Source organism: Etheostoma spectabile, unplaced genomic scaffold (genome assembly GCF_008692095.1).
Source record: "Etheostoma spectabile isolate EspeVRDwgs_2016 unplaced genomic scaffold, UIUC_Espe_1.0 scaffold00002862, whole genome shotgun sequence".
Lineage (NCBI taxonomy): Eukaryota > Metazoa > Chordata > Actinopteri > Perciformes > Percidae > Etheostoma > Etheostoma spectabile.
The window spans coordinates 67,569-88,158 of record NW_022602959.1 but is presented as its reverse complement, the minus strand read 5'-3'; the positions used below and the strand labels follow the sequence as shown (position 1 = coordinate 88,158).

The 20,590-nt window shown below is 43.1% G+C and overlaps 1 long non-coding RNA gene and 3 other non-coding genes across 4 annotated transcripts; all 4 read right to left on the bottom strand.

The window, feature by feature from the left end:
* Positions 1 to 6,984: 6,984 nt before the first annotated feature.
* Positions 6,985 to 15,168, bottom strand: LOC116676198 (uncharacterized). The gene is made up of 3 exons (XR_004328611.1): positions 15,048 to 15,168; positions 7,181 to 7,183; positions 6,985 to 6,999 (listed from the first exon to the last, which is right to left on the bottom strand). It is a non-coding gene; the product is annotated as an uncharacterized LOC116676198 (long non-coding RNA).
* On the bottom strand, positions 7,462 to 7,534 carry trnav-uac (transfer RNA valine (anticodon UAC)). Its single transcript has one exon. It is a non-coding gene; the product is annotated as a tRNA-Val (tRNA).
* On the bottom strand, positions 7,716 to 7,788 carry trnav-uac (transfer RNA valine (anticodon UAC)). Its single transcript has one exon. It is a non-coding gene; the product is annotated as a tRNA-Val (tRNA).
* On the bottom strand, positions 8,028 to 8,100 carry trnav-uac (transfer RNA valine (anticodon UAC)). Its single transcript has one exon. It is a non-coding gene; the product is annotated as a tRNA-Val (tRNA).
* Positions 15,169 to 20,590: the final 5,422 nt, after the last annotated feature.

Below are 20,590 nucleotides of genomic sequence, written 5' to 3'. Positions count from 1 at the left end.
ACATGCCAAAGCCCATATTTAAACGGACTAACTCGAACGCAGGATATAATTTCAATCAGAATAGGTCACCTGATAGTGTGAAAAAAATATACCTAATTTAAAAAAAATAATACCTCTGAGACTACATTTAAAACTTTTAATGGCCTTAAATTTGACATTTTTATATCACTTTTTAATACTTTTAAAAACCCCGCGGACACCCTGATTCATTAATATTGAGATTAGATTTCTGGGACTCTTCAGTCTGGAGTACCCTCTTTCCTTCACTCACCTCCTCCTCCCTGACACCTTTCCTCTTGCCCTCCTCCTTCTTCTCCTCCGTCTCCTTGTGTTTCTGCATGTACTCGGCGATAAGGTCCAGGTCCAGGTTGTCTTGCGGCTCCCATGTGTTATCTTCACTGGAAAGGTGAGTGCAGACAGAAGAACATCCTCACACTTTGTTTTTAGACAATCCATTGATCCTTTGAGGGCATGATACAATGCTGCAATCTATGCTGTAGATTATTTGCATACACACATATATACAGTGCAGGCCAAAAGTTTGAACACACCTTCTCATTCAATGCGTTTCCTTTATTTTCATGACTATTTACATTGTAGATTATCACTGAAGGCCTCACAACTATGAATGAACACATGTGGAATTATGTACTTAACAAAAAACTGTGACTGAAAACATGTCTTATATTCTAGTTTCTTCAAAGTAGCCCCCCTTTGCTTTTTTGATAGTGCTGCAAATCCTTGGTGTTCTCTCAATGAGCTTCATGAGGTAGTCACCTGAAATGGTTTCCACTTCACAGGTGGCATTTTCAGAGTTAATTAGTGGACTTTCTTGCCTTATTAAGGAGTTGGGACCATCAGTTGTGTTGTGCAGAAGTCAGGTTGATACACAGCCGACAGCCCTACTGTTACAATTCATATTATGGCAAGAACCAATCAGCTAAGTGAAGAGAAACGAGTGGCCATCATTACTTTAAGAAATGAAGGTCAGTCGGTCCGGAAAATTTGAATGGTCCCCAAGTGAAGCCGCTAAAACCATCAAGCGCTACAACGAAACTGGCACACATGAGGACTGCCCCAGGAAAGGAAGACCAAGAGTCACCTTTGCTGCTGAGGATAAGTTCATCTGAGTCACCAGCCTCAGAAATCACAAGTTAACAGCAGCTCAGATTAGAGACCCTGAATACCACACAGAGTTCTAGCAGCAGGCACATCTCTAGAACAACTGTTAAGAGGAGACTGAATCAGGCCTTCATGGTCAAATAGTAGCTAGGAAACCACTGCCAAGGAGAGGCAACAAGCAGAATAGATTTGTTTGGGCCAAGAAACACAAGGAATGGACATTAGACCAGTGGAAATCTGGGCTTGGTCTGATGAGTCCAAGTTTGAGATCGTTGGTTCCAACCGCTGTGTCTTTGTGCGACGGAGAAAAAGGTGACCGGATGGGTTCTACATGCCTGGTTCCCACCGTGAAGCATGGAGGAGGAGGTGTGGGGGTGCTTTGCTGGTGAGACTGTTGGGATTTATTCAAAATTGAAGGCATACTGAACCAGCATGGCTACCACAGCATCCTGCAGCGACATTCCATCCCATCCGGTTTGCGTTTAGTTGGACCATCATTTATTTTTCAACAGGACAATGACTCCAAACACTCCTCCAGGCTGTGTAGGGGCTATTTAACCAAGAAGGAGAGTGATGGAGTGCTTTGCCTCCACAGTCACCGACCTGAACCCAATCCAGATTGTTTGGGGAGAGCTGGACCGCAGAGTGAAGGGAAAAGGGCCAACAAGTGCTGAGCATTCTGGGAACTCCTCAAGACTGTTGGGAAACCCTTTCAGGTGACTACCATTCAAGAGAATGCAAAGAGTGTGCAAAGCAGTAATCACAGTAAGGGGGGGTACTTTGAGGAAGCTAGACTATATAGACATGTTTTCAGTTATTTCACACTTTTCATAATTCCACATGTGTTCATTCATAGTTTTGATGCCTTCAGTGATAATCTACAATGTAATAGTCATGAAAATAAAGGAAATGCATTGAGTTATATGATAATGCTATATAATACACACAATATATCAGGACCAGAACACCAAGATTAATATTATAGACTCATACTTACTCTGAGAACCCCTTCCATTTCAGCAGAAACTCTACTCTCCCTTCACCACTCTGCGGTCCAAAACCTTCTCCACCTCATACTCCTCTTCCTCCTCCTTCTTGCATTCCTTTCCTGCTCTGGTCGCCAGCTTGCCGTCTCTGAAGGTGCTTTTGGTAGACCCAAGGGGGGGGGGGGGGGGGGACAGGTACATGCAGAGATAATAATACAAGGGTTAGAAGAACTAATGGAGGTGTGGAATAAAGAGTGTCAGTATCTCCTGCATTCAGACTGGAAGAACAACTAAAATGTAAGGCCCAAAAGTCATTAACTGGAGCTACAAGCTACATGCACAGTAGCCTGGACCAACCACACTTCATTTAGCAGAACATCTCCAGATGTTCTGTGTTAAAATGGAAAGTTCAGAAAGACGTTTTGATGGTGCAACAAGGCAGGCCTGGCCGCTTCTTTAAGGGAATAACTGTAAAGATTCCAAAGATATGTTAACATTAGCCATCTTATATCTACTGGGATGTTTTAGGAGTGATTGGAGGCAGGATTGCTGAGACAAAGTAATGTTACAAAGACTGATAAGCCATGGATGCAGCACATCGAAATAGTGTGTGTGTGTGTGTGTGTGTGTGTGTGTGTGTGTGTGTGTGTGTGTTTCTGCTCTCTGTCAACATGCACATGTGTTTCTTCTATCAGGGTGAACAGTTCCTTCCTGAGACTATGTAGCAGAGCCAAAGTCGTTGCATCCAGAGATTAGCCCCACCCACGACTATTCTGATTGGTTTAAAGAAAACAACACAGCCAGAGTGTTTCATCCACAGTAAAAGAACAAGCAAAAAATCCCAGTTAAAGCTGTTTTTAACTTTAATAAATGAAAACATCTTTCAAAGAAACAACGAGGAATCCTGTTAAATAATCCTGATTTCAATAGAAACCAAAGTAATTGGATTCATATCTCTTTCCCTAACGTACGACACGGAAAAGCTTCAAATGATCACATTTCAAAACATAAAAATCTGCAATTGTTTGTTTGTTTGAAGATATATTTCAGGCAACGCATTAAAGCTTGGTCTATTTGCTGGAATGTTCCAAGGTAACTGTTGGTAGCTAACGTTAGCAATAAACCCGTTGACAGTGTTGAGTCATGAAAAGTAAAAACACTGTATTTAACCTAAAGTATGCTGCAGTCGGTTGAGAAGATTTGATTTAATTCAGTGTGAATGCTCCATATCAAGCTGTTTAATTATCATCTGTTGTCTCCGTGACGAGTAGATCAGGACGCCCTATTGTCCCCCCCCCCCCCCCCCCACTCTAAAGAAATGATTAGGTCAAGTCTGGCATCTCACATATAGAAAGAAACCTTTTGCTTCACACCAGGAAGTAACCTTCTGCCCCCCCCCCCCGCTGTCTTAGACTATAAGACGTACAATGCGGATTAACTGTATTTTTGTGTCTCTTTTATGTAGTGTTAACTAGCATGCTGTTAGCAGTAATTAGCCTGTGCCTATGTTAATATTACTAGCATGTTAGTTAGCAGTAATTAGCCTGTGCCTATGTTAATGTTAACTAGCATGTTAGTTAGCAGTAATTAGCCTGTGCCTATGTTAATATTAACTAGCATGTTAGTTAGCAGTAATTACTTACGGTTACAACTTTCAGACAGGTTGCTCACGTCACATTTACGTCGTCAGTTGGAGGCTGCGCAGTAACTCTCAGCATCACCGGAAAAGCGCTTCTAATAGACTTCACTGGTCTCCATGGAAACAACGGGACCTGTTGGTCCACTTCTTTAACTGTCTATGGTTTCACTCACTCACTTAAAACAACTACTAACTGGCTCTATTAGACTACAAGCTAGTGCTAGCTTGTAGGCTAATAGAGCCAGTTAGGTCAGTTGGGTCAGTGTTTTCTTTCTTTCATTCCAATTTCAGGTCTGTCAGTCACAGTGAAAACCGGGGACATTTCCGGGGACAGGTCACCAAAACCGGGGACTGTTCCCGGAAACCGGGGACGTCTGGTCACCCTCCACAAGGACTTTAGCTTGTGCTACACTAACTGCTAACGATGCTAACGGGCTAACGATGCTAACAGCCGTTGGTATCATAACTTTAACAAACTGTATGGATGTAAAACAATATTAACACACACACACACACAACACATATGTATGTTTTCCATATGTTACATATGGAAATGAATGAATGTATGAATGTTTACCTTCTGTCTGGTTCAGTAAGTGCAGCTAATCAGCCCGGTAAAGATAACTGATTCTCTTCATATCACGGATAACGGTCGCCGAAGGCCCGCCCCTCTGCCCTCACATCGACAGCTGATTGGACGGGAAGTTAACAGCAACCAATAGAATTGAAGTAGGTCAACAGATTTTAAAACACTGTATTTTTACTGTAACACTGAACACATTCAAAATAAATTATTTAACGGTTACAAAAAACAACGGAAAAACTACAAAATAATATGTAATATAGAGTATACATAATTAAATCAACCTGACATGTGTGTAGTAATAACAATAACTGAACTTTTCTTTCATAAACATATATTAATATTTAAAATCCTGAAAATGTAGAAAGTATGTGTGTGTGTGTGTGTGTGTGTGTGTGTGTGTATGTGTTAATATTGTGAGTACATTTCTTGAGTTATTATTGTATGAAATTATGGTTTAAATTATGATAAATGTATATATTAACTCAATGTTCACATCACTCCAGTTTGGAGGTCTTTACACTTTTTTCCTGCCCCTCAAAGAATGTATTTCAAAATGCTACTGCATACACAGAACCACGGGGGGATGGAGTCCAGGTTGAAATATACACAAGTTATACTTTAAATATTAACAGATTATTAAAATGAAAAGTGGGCGTGTACAGGGAGGGATAAGAGGCTGATTCACATATGCACACTTGTAGGTAATATGTGATTTATAAACAGAATATTACATACAGATGTGCATGCACATGGTTTTATCGATCTGATTTATTTTTGGCTTTTGGGTGTACGTACACTTTCCGTAAGGATCCTACATGCAGTTTTATAAATAAAACCCCAGATTATATGGATTATGGTGGGTTTGGTGATAGTGCTCTATAAAAGTAGTGATTATTTACATGGAGTCTGGTGGAGAAATGCTGTTCTATACACGCTAAAAGTAGTGATTATTTACATGGAGTCTGGTGGAGATATGCTGCTCTATACACTAGAAGTAGTGATTCTTTAGATAGATAGATATTCATTGATCCCAAAAAAATGGAAATTACAGTGTTACAGCAGCACACAAAATATACATACATACAATATACATGAAATAAAATAATAATAATGACAAAATATAAGAATATAAGAACAAATATTTAAATATGTACAAGATGGGAAAAACAAAATCTGCAACTGTTTAAGTATGCTAAATGTAAATGAACCAATCGTGCCGGTTGCCCTTATTGCAATATTGTGGTGTCTCAGAGTCTCATCTAGCCCCCAGGGATGACGCGTTGAAGAGTTTATTGCCTGTGGTAGGAATGATTTCCTGTAGCGGTCCGTGCTGCATTTAAACTGTCGAAGCCTCTTTGAGAAGGAGCTCCTCTGTAGGACCAGTGGGGGGTGGAGAGGGTGGTCAGGGTTATCCATGATAGATAACAGTTTGATCAGTGACCTCCTCTCCACCACAGCTTCAAAAGTGTCCTGTTTGCAGCCGATCACGGAGCCAGCCTTCCTGATCAGTTTGTTCAGTCTGTTTGTATCGCTGGCTCCGATGCTGCTGCCCCCCCCCCCCCAGCAGATGGCGGAGGAAACAGAGCGCTGGCCAGAACAGACTGGTAGAAGATCTCCAACATCCTGCTGCACACGTTGAAGGGATCTCAGCTTCCTCAGGAGATAGAGTTTGCTCATCCCCTTCTTGTAAACAGCAGTACTGTTGACCTTCCAGTTCAGCCTGCTGTCAATGTTGACACCCAGGTATCTGTACTCCTCCACCATCTCCACGTCACTTCCCAGGATGCAAAGGGGCTGCGGAGCCGTTCCCTTCCTCCTGAAGTCGATCACCATCTCTCTGGTCTTATCCACGTTCAGAAGCAGGTGATTCTTACCAGACCACTCCACAAAGTCACCCACCAGTGCCCTGTACTCTCCCTCCTGTCCATCCCTTATACACCCAACAACTGCAGAGTCATCAGAAAACTTCTGTAGGTGACATGACTCTGAGTTGTACTGGAAGTCTGTGGTGTACAAGGTGAACAGAAAAGGAGACAACACAGTCCCCTGTGGGGCCCCCGTGCCACTCACCATCAACTCAACATCAGACGGAACACGGTCCAGACCGACAAACTGTGGTCTGTCTGTCAGGTTGTCAGTGATCCAGGAGACTGTGGACGCACCGACACCCATCACCCGCAGCTTCTCACCAAGTAGCAGAGGCTGGATGGTGTTGAATGCACTGGAGAAATCAAAAAATGTGATTCTCACCATCCAGGTGCAAATGAGCTCGCTGCAGAAGATAGATGACAGCGTCGTCCACTCCCAGACAAGGCTGGTAGGCAAACTGTAGAGGGTCCAGAGAAGAACTCACCTGCGGCCTCAGGTAGGCCAAGACCAGCCTCTCCCGCACCTTCATCACATGGAATGTGAGAGCCACTGGGCGGTAGTCCTTAAGGCCAGATGGAGTCGACTTCTTGGGGACCGGGACAAGGCAGGACGTCTTCCACCCTCTTCAGGCTCAGGCTCAGGTTGAAGAGGTGATGGAGAACACCAGACAGCTGACTGGCGCAGGTCTTCAGGACCCTGGGGCTGATGCCGTCCGGGCCAGCAGCCTTGCACTGGTGAAGCCTTTCCAGCTGTCTCTTCACCTGGCCAGGTGTGAATGGAAATGGGAGGAGGGCTGACTACAGGGGAGTGAGAAGGGAGGTGTGGGAACAAAGAGAGGGGGGGAGGAGGCAATGAGGGGGTGTAGGGGGTTGGTGGAGTGGTAGAGGAGGCAGTTCTACTGGGGATTGAAAACCAGGGCCTTCTGCTTGTAAAGCAGACGTGATAACTACTACACTATGAAACCTCTGTAAAAGGCACGACCTGTCTCACTCCTTTGACATATATCACTAGACAAACAACAAAGACAGTCCATAATACAGTAATATTTTTCATTCATGGGTACACTGCCAAGAATGAGAGACAAAACATATTTGAAGAACCTTTAAGAAAGTCCATTTTCCATTCATTTTTACAATTCTATGTATAACTATGCCCTAATTGACTGAGAAGAGAAGGCATTGCTGTGGGTTTTTATTCAATTGTTGTTCAACCCTTTTCAAACGGTAACAGGACATAGTTCTCATTTCAAACCATAAGCCTGATTCCACTGGGGATTGAACTCAGGACCTTCTGCGTGTAAAGCAGACGTGACAACTACTACACTATGGAACCTCCGACGTACTGTCATCTTTAACATAATCGGAACAATACAGTAAAAATAATGGCTGGAGGCGAGGTTCTGAAAAGACATGGGCTTATATTTATTATTTGCATTGAATTCTTTCTAAAGACTTTTTAAATGACAATTGCCAGGTGGTACCAAATACATAGTTCTTACTTTAAAGCATAAGTCTGGTTCCACTGGGGATTGAACCCAGGACCTTCTGCGTGTAAAGCAGACATGGTAACTACTACACTATGGAACCTCTGTAATACTGTTATTTTTAACATAATCAGAACCATACTGTAAATAAAATGGATGGAGGTCAGGTTCTAAGAAGTGAAACCAATGCAAGAGCACTGAAGAAGTCTTTCAGATAGACAATATGTCTTTGGAGCATGTTTTTTTTGATTGTCGAGTATAGTTCACTCCAATTTTTAAGACTTTTCCAGGGACGCCTGCCAGGTGATAACAGGACATAGTTCTTACTTTAAACCTTAAATTTGGTTCCACTGGGGATTGAACCCAGGACCTTCTGCGTGTAAAGCAGATGTGATAACTACTACACTACGGAACCTCTGTGATCTGGCTTTTCTTTACATAACCTGCATATAAATGTGACCTGAACCATAGACTGTAGAATTAGCTGTACTGTAGCTCCGGTTCTGAAAAGTGAAAACAATGCAATGGTGAACGAAGTGAAGTGAGGTTTCTTTTCAGCACTGTAGCCAGGCTGACAGATGGTCACAGCTCTATTGAGCCAAGTATTCCCATAGCTCTTAGTAGTAACGACTTTATGAGATTCGTCAATGATAAAATTACAACTATTAGGAGCAAAATTCACCAAGACCTGCCTTTAACTGGCACTGACTTATCTCTAAAGTCAGGAACCTTAGAAACATCAGTAAAACCAGATACGTGTTTTGACTGCTTTGCTTGATCTTTATCAATTTAATTCATTTATTTCTTCATCTAAACCATCAACCTGCCTCTTAGATCCCATCCCGACTAGGCTACTTAAAGAAGTTTGACCATTAGTCAACACTTCTCTACTAGATATAACCAATCTGTCTTTATTAACAGGCTATGTACCACAGCACTTTAAAGTAGCAGTAATTAAACCTCTTCTGAAAAAGCCCAACCTTGATCCAGATGTTTTAGCCAACTATAGACCTATATCCAACCTTCCATTTCTCTCTAAGATTCTAGAGAAAGCAGTCGCCAAACAGCTGTGTGACTTTCTACAGCTTATTTGAGGATTTTCAGTCAGGATTTAGAGTTAATCATAGCACAGAGACAGCACTTGTGAAAATTACTAATGACCTCCTAATTGCATCAGACACAGGACTTAACTCTGTTTTGGTGTTATTAGATCTTAGTGCTGCATTTGATACCATCGACCATCTTATCTTATTATAGAGATTGGAACACTTAATTGGCATTAAAGGAACTGCCCTAAGCTGGTTTAAGTCTTATTTATCAAATCGATCTCAATTTGTGGTCCAAGATTGTTGAGCTCAAACGGCTCACACATTATGATTGCAGCCTTCACAGGAAGAAATAATTAGTCAGAAAGAAATAGCAACATTATAATTAGCTTGCCCTGCAGGGAAAGCACACCAGCTTACAAATTACCACATTTTCTAGCTAGCAAACTAGGTATTTACACTGTTTTCAAAGAGCACTTTTGCGGTTTGTTTTACTTTTTTTACAGCGGCGGTATCATGCAGTAAATACCTTTAACTGTCTATGGCAAATACAGATGTTTCATAAAAACTGTAAAAACATGCAGGGCTATAACATAACCTTATGTCTGCACTAAATAACCAAAACAGTGGCATTAAGATGGAATTTTTAAGGTGTGTAAAGTCCTGACCATTCCCTGACCGTGAATTTAACCTGGGCCACAGCGGTGAGAACGCTGAATCCTAACCACTTGACCATCAGGGAGTCACATGTATCAAGTTTATCTTTGGAGATGTGAGTTTCGTTTTCACGTACTGGAATGACACATATTGTTTTATGAGAGGAATGACTCCTGGCTAGAGCTTCAGATGGCAGGACATGACAGATTACACATCTGTCACATAGTCAGTTTGTATTCTTAAATACCAAGTCTCTTGCTGTTCCTTGACTAGTTGGCCACCCCTGCTTTGCATCGCTCCACGTAAGTAGAAAGCAATCTGTTATGCACCTTTGCATTGCACTAAAATGTCAAAATTTTGACCTGAATCCAAAATGACATTATTTGACACTCACATACATTGGTTTTCAGTTAAAAATGTTGGTTAGGGGTTTAGTTACTGCTTGAAAAAATGAAAAGAATTGTTATTGAGATGGAGGCAGATGAAGTGTTTATGACCCATCAATGATGTCATACATCCACTGTCGGGGGTTTGATTTAAAGGGAATGGAACTCTTTAAAAGTGTTGGGGTTCTAGCGTTAAACTAATGAGGAAGAATCTGACTAATCTAAATCAACCAAAAACAAGTCCAGGAACTCACTCTTTCAAATGTTACACCTGAGTCTCTCAAGTCCTGACCATTCCCTGACCGGGAATTGAACCCGGGCCACGGCGCTGAGATCGCCTAATCCTAGCCACTAGACCATCAAGGAGTCACATCCACCAGATTTATTTTTGTAGATGTGATTTTCCTTTGTGTTTAATTTAGCATCTTTCTCATCTTTTCTCTCATTTCCTCTTTTTTCCTCCTTTTTCCTCTTCCTTTTCCTCTTTTTCCTTCTTCCCTCCCTCTTCCCCTTTTTCATCTTCTTCCCCCCCCATGAGACTATTGCTCCCCAGCTTTGGCGCAATGGATAACATGTCTGATTACAGATCAGAAGATTATAGGTTTGACTCCTGGTTAGCTCGTAGTGCTCTTTAGCGACTAAATCCCTTCTTCGTCATTTCCAACTTTACCCCCCCCCCCCCGGACAAACTCTACAAAGAAAATGTACATCTTTAAATAGCCAATTGATGAGTAATTATTGTTTCAAAATGTGTGTAAATTCATCTAAGCCACTAAGTGTCAGTCAACTACAGCAATAATAAAGCTCTTGTTGATGGTTTTCTGTTTTTGCTTGCTAATCATTTTTCCTTGAAAATAAATGTGTCCCTGAAGACAGAATCAGCCGTGCTAGATAAACCATCCATAAAATTTTCATTTCTTAGTCAACAATCAGGGAAAGCGGGAAAATATCAGTAGAGTTGATATTCAGAGTTCCCACTATGCTTTCACAATAACAAGGCCCTACTGCTACTAAGTGGCCATGATCGTATAGTGGTTAGTACTCTGTGTTGTGGCTGCAGCAACCCCGGTTCCAATCCTGGTCACGGCAACTTTGTAAAGCTAGTTCTCTGTTATGCCTCCAAATTGTTCCATCCTCTGCTTTATTTTACATTGATAGAAACTGCAAAGCAGGGGGGGCCAACTAGTTAAGGAACAGCAAGAGACTTGGTATTTAAGAGTATAAACTGACTATGTGACAGATGTGTAATCTGTCATGTCCTGCCTTCTGAAGCTCTAGCCAGGCGCCATTCCTCGCCTAAAACAATATGAGTCATTCCAGTAAGTGAAAAGAAAACTCACATCTACAAAGATAAATTTGATGGATGTGACTCCCTGATGGTCTAGTGGCTAGGATTTGGCGCTCTCACTGCCACTGCCCGGGTTCAGTTCTCGGTCAGGGAATGGTCAGGACTTGAAAGATTCAGGTGTGATGCTTGAAAGAATAAGTTCCTGTACTTGTTTTTGGTTCATTTAGATTTGTCAAATTCTTCCTCATTAGAACCCCAACACTTTTAAAGATGACCATTTCCTTTAAAGCAGACCCCCGACAGCGGATGTGTCTTTTTGTCATCATTGATGTGTCATAAACACTTCATCTGCCTCTATCTCAATAACAATTCTTTTCTTTTTTTCAAACAGTAACTTGTAATGGAAAATTACATTTAACCAATGATTTTCATATCAATTATTCATAATAGGATTTCAAATGTTCCTCAGAGTATATGACTTCTGTATCTGTCATCTGTGTGTTTCTCCTTGTAGGAGGCAACTGGGTTTGTTATGACTCCACACCATTTCCTTGAAGAACAGATGACGTGGAAACTGACAGAAACAGTTGTCTAAAGCTGTGTTTATCATAGTTGATCCTAGTTCGAGACCATAGCCTATCCAAGAGACAAGATGTCCTTTTTCAGCTAAGATAGAATGACCGGTCAAGAAACTTGAAAGTGGCAGATTCAGAAAAATGTAAGAGCTCCAACTGTCTGCCTGAGGTCCACTTTCAGATTAAACCGTTTTCCAAACAAGGGATGTTTTTTTCCTCTGGGGGCACTAGATATAAAGTAGTTTATTACTGATTGTATTCACACAGAACTGTGGTCACTCTGTAACTCTGTTCATTGTGAAAGCTGTTCTTGTCATCAAATTGTTTTCTTGAGAAAACAATTAAACCTTTTCACCGAATACCAAAACCTGTAATTCAGTTTGCAGACTGTCTTTATTCAGTTTCAATAGAAGTCTCACTTCAAACCAAATTCCTCCTTCGCTGTACGAGAAACTTCCACAACAAACTTGGCGTTGTCGGCAGGATTTCAAGGAGGGATCAGATCAGGACTTGCTGGTGACTGATGAGGGCATGCATCCAGGGATCTGATGATCACCTGCCTCTAAACCTCGCCAAACATCTTTGAGAGACAGAGGGACAGAAACCACAGAGGGCTCTGCTGATTCCACTCTGAAATCCAAAAAAAAAGAAGAAGCAATTTCTAACAGCGGGGTAAGTTCAAATTTCAATTCTACTGAATAGATGATTTAATTTGGACATTGAGACGTTTTGCTTCGTGAGACAAGTACTGACTGTGATTGGCTGGGAATTTGGTGAAAAAATATTTCTGTTTTTAAATCCTGGGGTTGTACAAAACGGAAATAAAGGTTAGGTTCTTTGTTGCATCCAGTCTGTTATGTATAACAGATAAAAAGCGCAAATTGACATTCCATCCAATACGGGCAAGTCGGGGTTGATAGATAGATTTTAAAATCCACACAGATAAACAGTCATCATAGCTGTTTATCAGGATTTTCAGAGAAAACATATATCACAGATAAACAGTCATAGCAGCAGGATTTCCGCAAAGTTTACCGAGATTAAATTGGGCTGTATAGCAACAATTATACAAAAAGAGAGAAGTTACCTGTGTTGCTATGGGTAACAAGAGTTCACAGTCACACGTTTCCTTGGGGGCCCGTAGTGGATGAAATGGTAAAACATTTGGCCCTGGATGCATAGAATGCCTGCCATATTGAGCGACAAAATGTGGGTGTCCTGAAAAAAAGTTCTTTAACTCTACCTCCCACACCTCTTTTTGTTGTTTCTTGTTCTTTTTCTAACTTCGTTCGGTGTTTCACTATGGGAATCGACCAACTATGGAAGCTCCAATGACACCACGTCTGTCCGTGACAGACAGGTCAAACTGTGCTGGGGCCACGCCCCCTCACATAATCACAGTCGACCGGCTCCTTACAAATCATTCTTGCTTTCTTCCCGTGAAGAAACTATACTAAGCTCCCTCAGCGCTTCTGGGCTAGTTTGGTTGGTTATCTGCTAAACAGTTCACAGACGGACCGTTAAGGACCACGTCGCCGAACGCAGTTTCCCGACTCAGTCTGGATTTGCTGAGTAAGTACTTCGATTGAAGTTTTCACCTGTAATTACACAGTTAAAACAGTGTCCGCGTCACGGTGAACTGTCTTTTTCTGCCGGCTAGTCGGTATTTGCTTATCGGCTGCTAGCGGTGTAACTCTTATACCACTCAACAGAGTTGAGTACAGCTGCCACAGTGGAGATCTGCTGGATTTTTGTACCATAGAGGAATGGAGGAGGACCAGGACCCGGAGCAGTGGACCAACCAGGTCCCCAGAGGACCAGCAGCAGGCCCAGTCTCTGGTACCAGCCATGTTCAGGTCAGTGTTCAGGACACAACAACCAGTCTAAACTAAGAAGCCGTTTCACAAGACCTAGATAGTGGATTAGGCGGGGGTTTTCCAGGGTTTCTGGATGTATAAACAAGGCTAACAGCTAGCCTGCTCCTGACCAGGCTAACAGCCAGGCTAACAGCTAGCCTGCTCCTGACCAGGCTAACAGCCAGGATTTATAAATCCTGCAGTCTTTGTTCACTCAGCGGTGCTTTTACCTTCTAATTGTTATAATTAGCCTGCATTAATATACAACAGGAGCATTCTGCTGTTCAGTTAAGTCCTTATATTTTTTTAACATTGTGATCATTATTTAAATAAATATCCATGTGACAGTCATCTGTGCTGTTACGTGGCCTCTATGATTACTAACAAACTGCTGGTCATATTGTTGTTAGAAGTCTGGTGAGTATAGTATGACAGTTGCTGAGATCATTAGAAAAGGCTGATACAGTGCTAAATGAGTCAGTGATAAAGGATAATATATAACGTCCTCTGCAGTTTTAAAAACAGGTAGTTAGTCCTACACTTAGACTAGGCAACACAGGCTCTGATTTCTTAATTTAATGATCATAAATGCATATTGTGTTGAGATATTTCTTTTGTGTTGAACGGAGGTTCAGTTGAAAACCCAAGAAACACAAAGCTAAAAGCTAAAAATATATGTACTGCTTGAAATATAACTCACAGCTAAAATATATGTGTTTGCTTGATGTATAACTCTCACCTAAAATATATGTTTTTTTTAAATATAATTCACAGTCAAATATATATACTGCTTAAAGTGTGCCATGTGACCCATTAATGAATTGTTTTGATGAAAGTATGAACTACATATTAGAAACAGCTAAAACTAAAAACTTATATTCGTTAGGTGTGACCTTTGTCACACTTTTAAGTGTGCTAAGGGTCACTTACTGTAACAGTGGAACTGGTCTGAACTGGTCATCTGCTGTGGCCACCTGTGTGATAACGTAGTGGTGGAATTACCCTGTTTTACAGAAGGGAGGGGGTTTTTAGCCTTGACTTTTAGTATAAATATGAGTTGATGTGGCCACTTTCTTCAGCGAAAGCATACCCACTTATCCGGTTTTATCTAGTCTCTGATTTTGATACTCTTTGCTTTTAGGGCAGAAAGGGAAGGGAATATTTCCTTTTTTTTGTACTTGTTTTTTGATTATTCACTAAATAATAAAACCACCTGAGCTTGTTGTGAGCTAGGGGACCAAAAGACTTGTATTGCTTGATTTTAGTCATTTAATTTCTCTCTCTCACACCTCGGCTTTCCGAGGGTAGAAGTTTCCCTCTCATGAGGGCAGTTAAGACTCCTCTTTAACCACCTGGGCGAGTTGCAGCCCGGCGGGGATCGACATTGACAGTCAGACCTCCTGTTATCTCCTAGTGGGAGTGCATTCCCCATCCGCTCTGCCGGTCAGAGCCACCGAGCGCTTAGCCTCTCTCGGACCGGCGACCAACGAAGGCTAGCGGGCGTCCTTGAGAAGGAGGGGACCTCCGGTGACCCTGGGAGGAACGGTTCCTAACCGTGAGTACTAAAGAAAAATCATTGGTTGTAAAGATCCCCTCGGGCAGTGCTTAAAATATACAGGGGGACAAGAGCCCGTTAGTGGGGGACGTCTGGGGTAAAAATCTGAAAAGGCCTCTTGCCTCGCCTCCGGTTTCCCTGATCCGGGCGGGGGCCCTTTAAACTTAGCAAGGGTGTGTGTGTCTCTAAGTAAAAAGAACTAAAACTAATTATAACTAAAAGTAATAATTACTAATTCATTTTAAAAAGTGTTAAATTAGCGAATCACTGTGTGTGGATCGAAAATCTAGCATTTATACAATCAGGGAAGTATCAAAGTAACTCCTTTTAATATAGGCCTAACCATCCGCCCCGCTGATAGTAACGGGTGTTATTATACGGCAGAAGCGGGCATAGTAGGGACGGGGGTTACTGAGGGGAAGGTATAAAAGGAGTTAGCCCTCAACCAAACGAGAGCGATACGACACCTCAGTAACTGTCACACCGTTCGACATGGCGCCCAACGTGGGGCAGTGTTGGGAACTGTAACGCAAAGTTAAAGTGATTAACTAGAAGTGGCAAAACAGGTCAATACTGCCCAGAGGCTCGAACACACTGCCATAGATGGTGCGTTCAAAACGCTTTAGAACTTGAGATTGAAGTAGCGCGCCGCGCAACTATACTGAATAACTTGGCAAAGCGCCATAGGTATAGAAGCTACAGCCCCTAGGAACAATAGGCACACCGAGGCTTTCTACGTACCGGCTTAAATAGATCGATCACGGGGTAAGCCCTACTAATTACGACAGGGTTAGGTGAAGTAGTTAAACCAAGACGAAAACAACGTGAACAATCGATAGTAATAAAGTAGGACTCAAATAGACGGTAGGGGAATTTTGTTGAAAGGGAAATCCAAAAGAGCAAAGTACCGAATAAGCCCCCCGAGTATGGCAGCTGCAGACGCCTACGCCGCTTCTGTATTTGAGGACACGGATCATGAGGAAAATGGAACACAAATAGACCATAATCTGAGATCCAACCCAGCCTTAGGCATGTCAGAAAGTTTAATAAACCTAGGTAGTGGAACAATAAGATACTTTCATGGTGATATTAGAAAGTGTGACCCATACCCAGGAAAATTAAAAATGATTTCATGGTTCAACCCAGCGAATAGGTTACTGGACCATGCAGGAGGAGTAGCAGCGGCGTTAAAAAAGAAATTCCCTAAGTCATGTGACTGGGAACCCTCTGCGCCACTGCCAGATGGAACAATAGTTCAACAAACTCATAAAGACCACGGAGTCTATGGAGAAGTGATACACTGCTGTTATAGTGGAAAAAATGACGCAAGCAGGTTAGTGTCCACTTTCTATGATAAGAATGATGAATTGTACCTCTTTAGAATATTACAAGAGGGAGTAATAAAAGCCAAACATCCATACAGGGTGATTACCCTGTTTGGTGATGGGATTTTCAAGTACTCAACACGAGACAGTGTAGCAGCACTTGCTAAGATATTAAAAATGCACCGAAGCTGTGAATGGGTGGTCTGTTGTTCAAAACAGGCAATGGGAGAAATAGAAAGGGCTCTGTTGCAATCAGAGAACCTGTACCCCGATCTGTTTATGTCTCCGGACCACAAAGTCCACATGCCAAGGTCAGGAGTAATAGTATACATACCACACTGTACCAGAGAGCAAGGCGTCTCTGGCTACTTAGGAGAAGGACTGAGAAACAGTACTCTAGGGATTCAGTGTGGAGAACAGATGGAACAGAGCAGCCCCGCTACCTCAGGAGCAGTCCAGATTCACCGAGGGGATCCTCGGGTTTAGAAAACCAAGAGAGAGTAATACCTGCTAACCCAGATGAGGGCATCAGGCAGGATTCAGTGGTGCGGATAGTGAGGGGAGATACCCCGACTGTGTTGGTACCTTTGTGCACACCTCAGAATGTCTTAAAACACACATGAGGAAATCTCCACTACCAGACTATGAACAAGAAGTAGTAGACTGGATTGGGGGAGGGTATCTCCAGGAGGTACTCTCTCTACCCCCATGTAGATATGGGAACTACCAGAGATTGGAATGCTTAAGTGAAGCACAAGGCATAGGATATCGCGCGGTGTATAAACCTGCAAATAGGGGAGAATTTATTAGGGCAATACACCCCTGGTCAATTCAGCGCGGGCTGGAGAAGTAATGACAATAAACCTAAGAGGAAGGGACAGGGGGACCCCCCCCAGGTCCTCCTCACATGGATTAAAGATATACTCCCGTTGTTCGGGGGAATGACATTTAACATTCTACTACCCGCTGATCAGGAAGGTGATGAATTAACCGCACCTGAAAATATAGATGAAGATGATGAAAACTCAGAGTCAGAAAAAGATGAGGGAGATTCACAGGAGGATGATTACCACACAGATGTGGAAGAAGAATCAGAGGAGGAGGAGGGCGGGGATGGTCAGAGGAATCTGCCCCCTGTGCTTCCCCCTATTACTGATTTTATGAGAAATCCTCCAACAGTCAGCTTTAGGGACCAGTCTACGCAGTCACCCGTGTACACACCCTTCCCACCTTGGGGTCATAGGGATACGGGAGTAATAGACCCCAAAGAGGGCATCCAAGAAACAGTTCAAAGATTTAGCCCCCTTAACCCGCAAAGCAGTACACCAAGCACCCCTAGACCAAAAAGGAGCGAGGCACGGTCCTTGCTCCTGCCAGCTAGGCTAAAAAACCCACAGACAGGCGTGATAGGCCTCACTAGGACCATAAGCGCGCTAGACCTGGGTCATAGGGAGGGCTCTCCTGATGCAAATAGCACCTCGCCACCTATTGGTGCTCATAGAAAGCACAAAAGAAAAACTAATAGACCTGTAATAGAATCTGACGAGGAGGATGACCTCCCATTACTCACCCAACTGAGGGAGAGAAGTGAAAGGCGTAGTAGGGAAGAAATTTACCCTAGGCCTATACATGAAAGTACACCGAGGCCCAGGGCCCAGGTGACTACACCTCAACCGAGGAGCATTCTCACTCCTGTTAGGGACCGAGCCAGGGGACCCCAGACCATGGTTCCCCCAGGCCGGCACCTGATGAGGAGGGTTACCATTTGTGACCCACCAATACCCAAGAAAACAGCTAGGGGCAAAATAGGAAGAAATACTAAGCCAGTGTTAAACACAAAGTATAATCCAGACAAGTACCCGTGCAGTGCACCTACATACCGGACTGAGGGTGATTGGTACAACCCCAGACTCTATGAGGAGGGGGAGTACGACTCAGACTGGGAGCAGGAGCCTATGTGCGAGGAAGCGTGCTGGTACCCAGTGTCCCTGGGAGAGAGAAGGTGTATAGATAAAGCCCCTCCAGGCCCCAAGGTGCTGGCTTTACAGGGTATAGGAAAACCCTGGAAAACGTCATATCTCAGACAGGGATATGATTTTATAGAGAAGGTTGTATGAGAAGAGATAGGTCTGTTGAAGGGCAGTTTGGGGAGCATTACCCACAAGATAGATTAGCGGTTGACTCGGGTGGTGGAGAAGGAGACGACCCAGAACCAAACCCTAACCGGGGTTCAGGTGGATGGGAGCCTCCTAGACAGCCCCGAGATAGGAACAGCAGGGAAAACAGTCCCAGGGATGAAGATCCTGAGGGAGCAGATTATTTCTACCAGCAGCAAGCACTCAAAAGGGCAGAACAGTGGCCCCCCAGCCGATCCAGTGGATCAGAAAGGGGGAGCCCTAGAAGCCAGTGGGACACGCTGCTGACAGGAGGATTAGAACCAGAGGAAGAGGCGGTTACCTTTCCTCTGGGACAAGTTAGCTTATTAGATATTATACCAGCGAGAAAAGCAGGGCAAAGTGATACAGCATACCTGCTGCAGTGCAGGAAAAGTGGGTTCACAATGGATCAGATAGACTCCCCCCAAATGACTCTTGTACTTAAGAAAAATGGGGTTAAAGTGCCCGTTGGGTGCAAAACAAGTGATATTTTGAGGCACATGGTATCCACCCCAGGGGTATCTCCTGTGGAGGAGGAAGTAGAATCACTCAGTCAGTCCGTGTGGAAAGGGGAAATGACTCTAAGTGTCGCAATGCGATCTCTGAGTGGAGTACCTGGTAACAGCACGTACTATGAGGAAAAGTTATTAGGAAAAATCCCTGGGGGAGTTAGCCTTTGCACAGGATGGGCCTTATGGACAGCAGAGCAGAAAGTACAAAATTTAATTATGTATGATCGTAGGGCCCTCATGACAAAAACAAAAAAATCAGAGAGAACTGAAAGCCAGGCCCACCCAAAGGCCAAGGCGCAGAACCCGCATGCGCAATCCGGGCAGCCCAATGCTCAGAACAGCAACGGCAAAAATGCATCTGTAACAGGAAATGTTAGTTGAAAAATGTTAAAAAGAGACACACCCAAGATGGCAATGATAAAGCCCAGATACCGATTTCTGCTGTCAGTCGACCATAGGGGAGTCCAATAAGTTGGTAAAAATGACGATGAGAGAGAGGATGGTATTTTAAAATGGGAAGCATACATACCTGGATATTGTGTCCACTGCGGAGTCCAATGTTATGAGATAGTCTGGGAAGGCGTTAGAGCAACCAGACCCACAGCAAGGAAACCAAAAGTGGCCAAAACAGGGATAGAATGTAGTGGTCGCGCCAGGTTTACTTTCTGCAATCAATGTGTAGATACAGTGGCCTGTAGAGCACCAGTAGGGAGGTGTGACCACCATGTTATGCCTAACAGGTGTTACAAAGGCTCTGACACAGGTTTTGCCACATGTGACCCTTACGCAACTTACAGATGCTACAGGGCCTCAGACCTGTTTGATAGCCTACCCAAGGTGAGTGAAGTCAAGACCCGGGATTTAAGCATGGAATGCAGGCTGTGCTGTGGAAAGTTACTGAAACCAAAACCCAGATGTGCTATGGGCCATGGGAAACTCTGATAGAGACGGATATCCTGTTACCCAATGGGCCCTTAGTAAATAGTATATGGGACAATGAATCTGTTTGGGGAAATGAGTTGAAGAAGGCCTTTTGTACCTTAATTGGTCATAGGGAGAATTATAGAGTTTCAAAAGACAACTTCTAATGGGAGAAAATGGGGATGACTTACCCGCAACCATATAAAATAGATCTACCCCTGAAAGAGAAAAATGTGGGTGTTATACTATAATGTATAAATTCACAGAAGAAACCTTTCGGGTCAAGGTTGCACCGAATTGCTCTTGTAACACCACAGTTGAAACCCAAAATTGTACCACAGTGACAGGGTTTCTCCGTAAGTGGTTTTGGGTCACTGAAAGTACCAATAATATTACCCTCTCTGATTGTACAGAAACGGTAACTATTATTTAACCAGAAAAGGGGGCATGAAGTACCCACAATTGACTAATGCTTTGAAAGTTCAGAGTACGGTGCATACCTCTTCCAACCCTGTGAGTCAGGAAATAGAGGAAGAGAGTTTTAAAGAACAGGTACTTGGGCGGTCAAGGAGTAGAAGGAGTACTAGATCAGACCAAAAGATCCCGGCTAAGTGTCTGTACTGTTTTC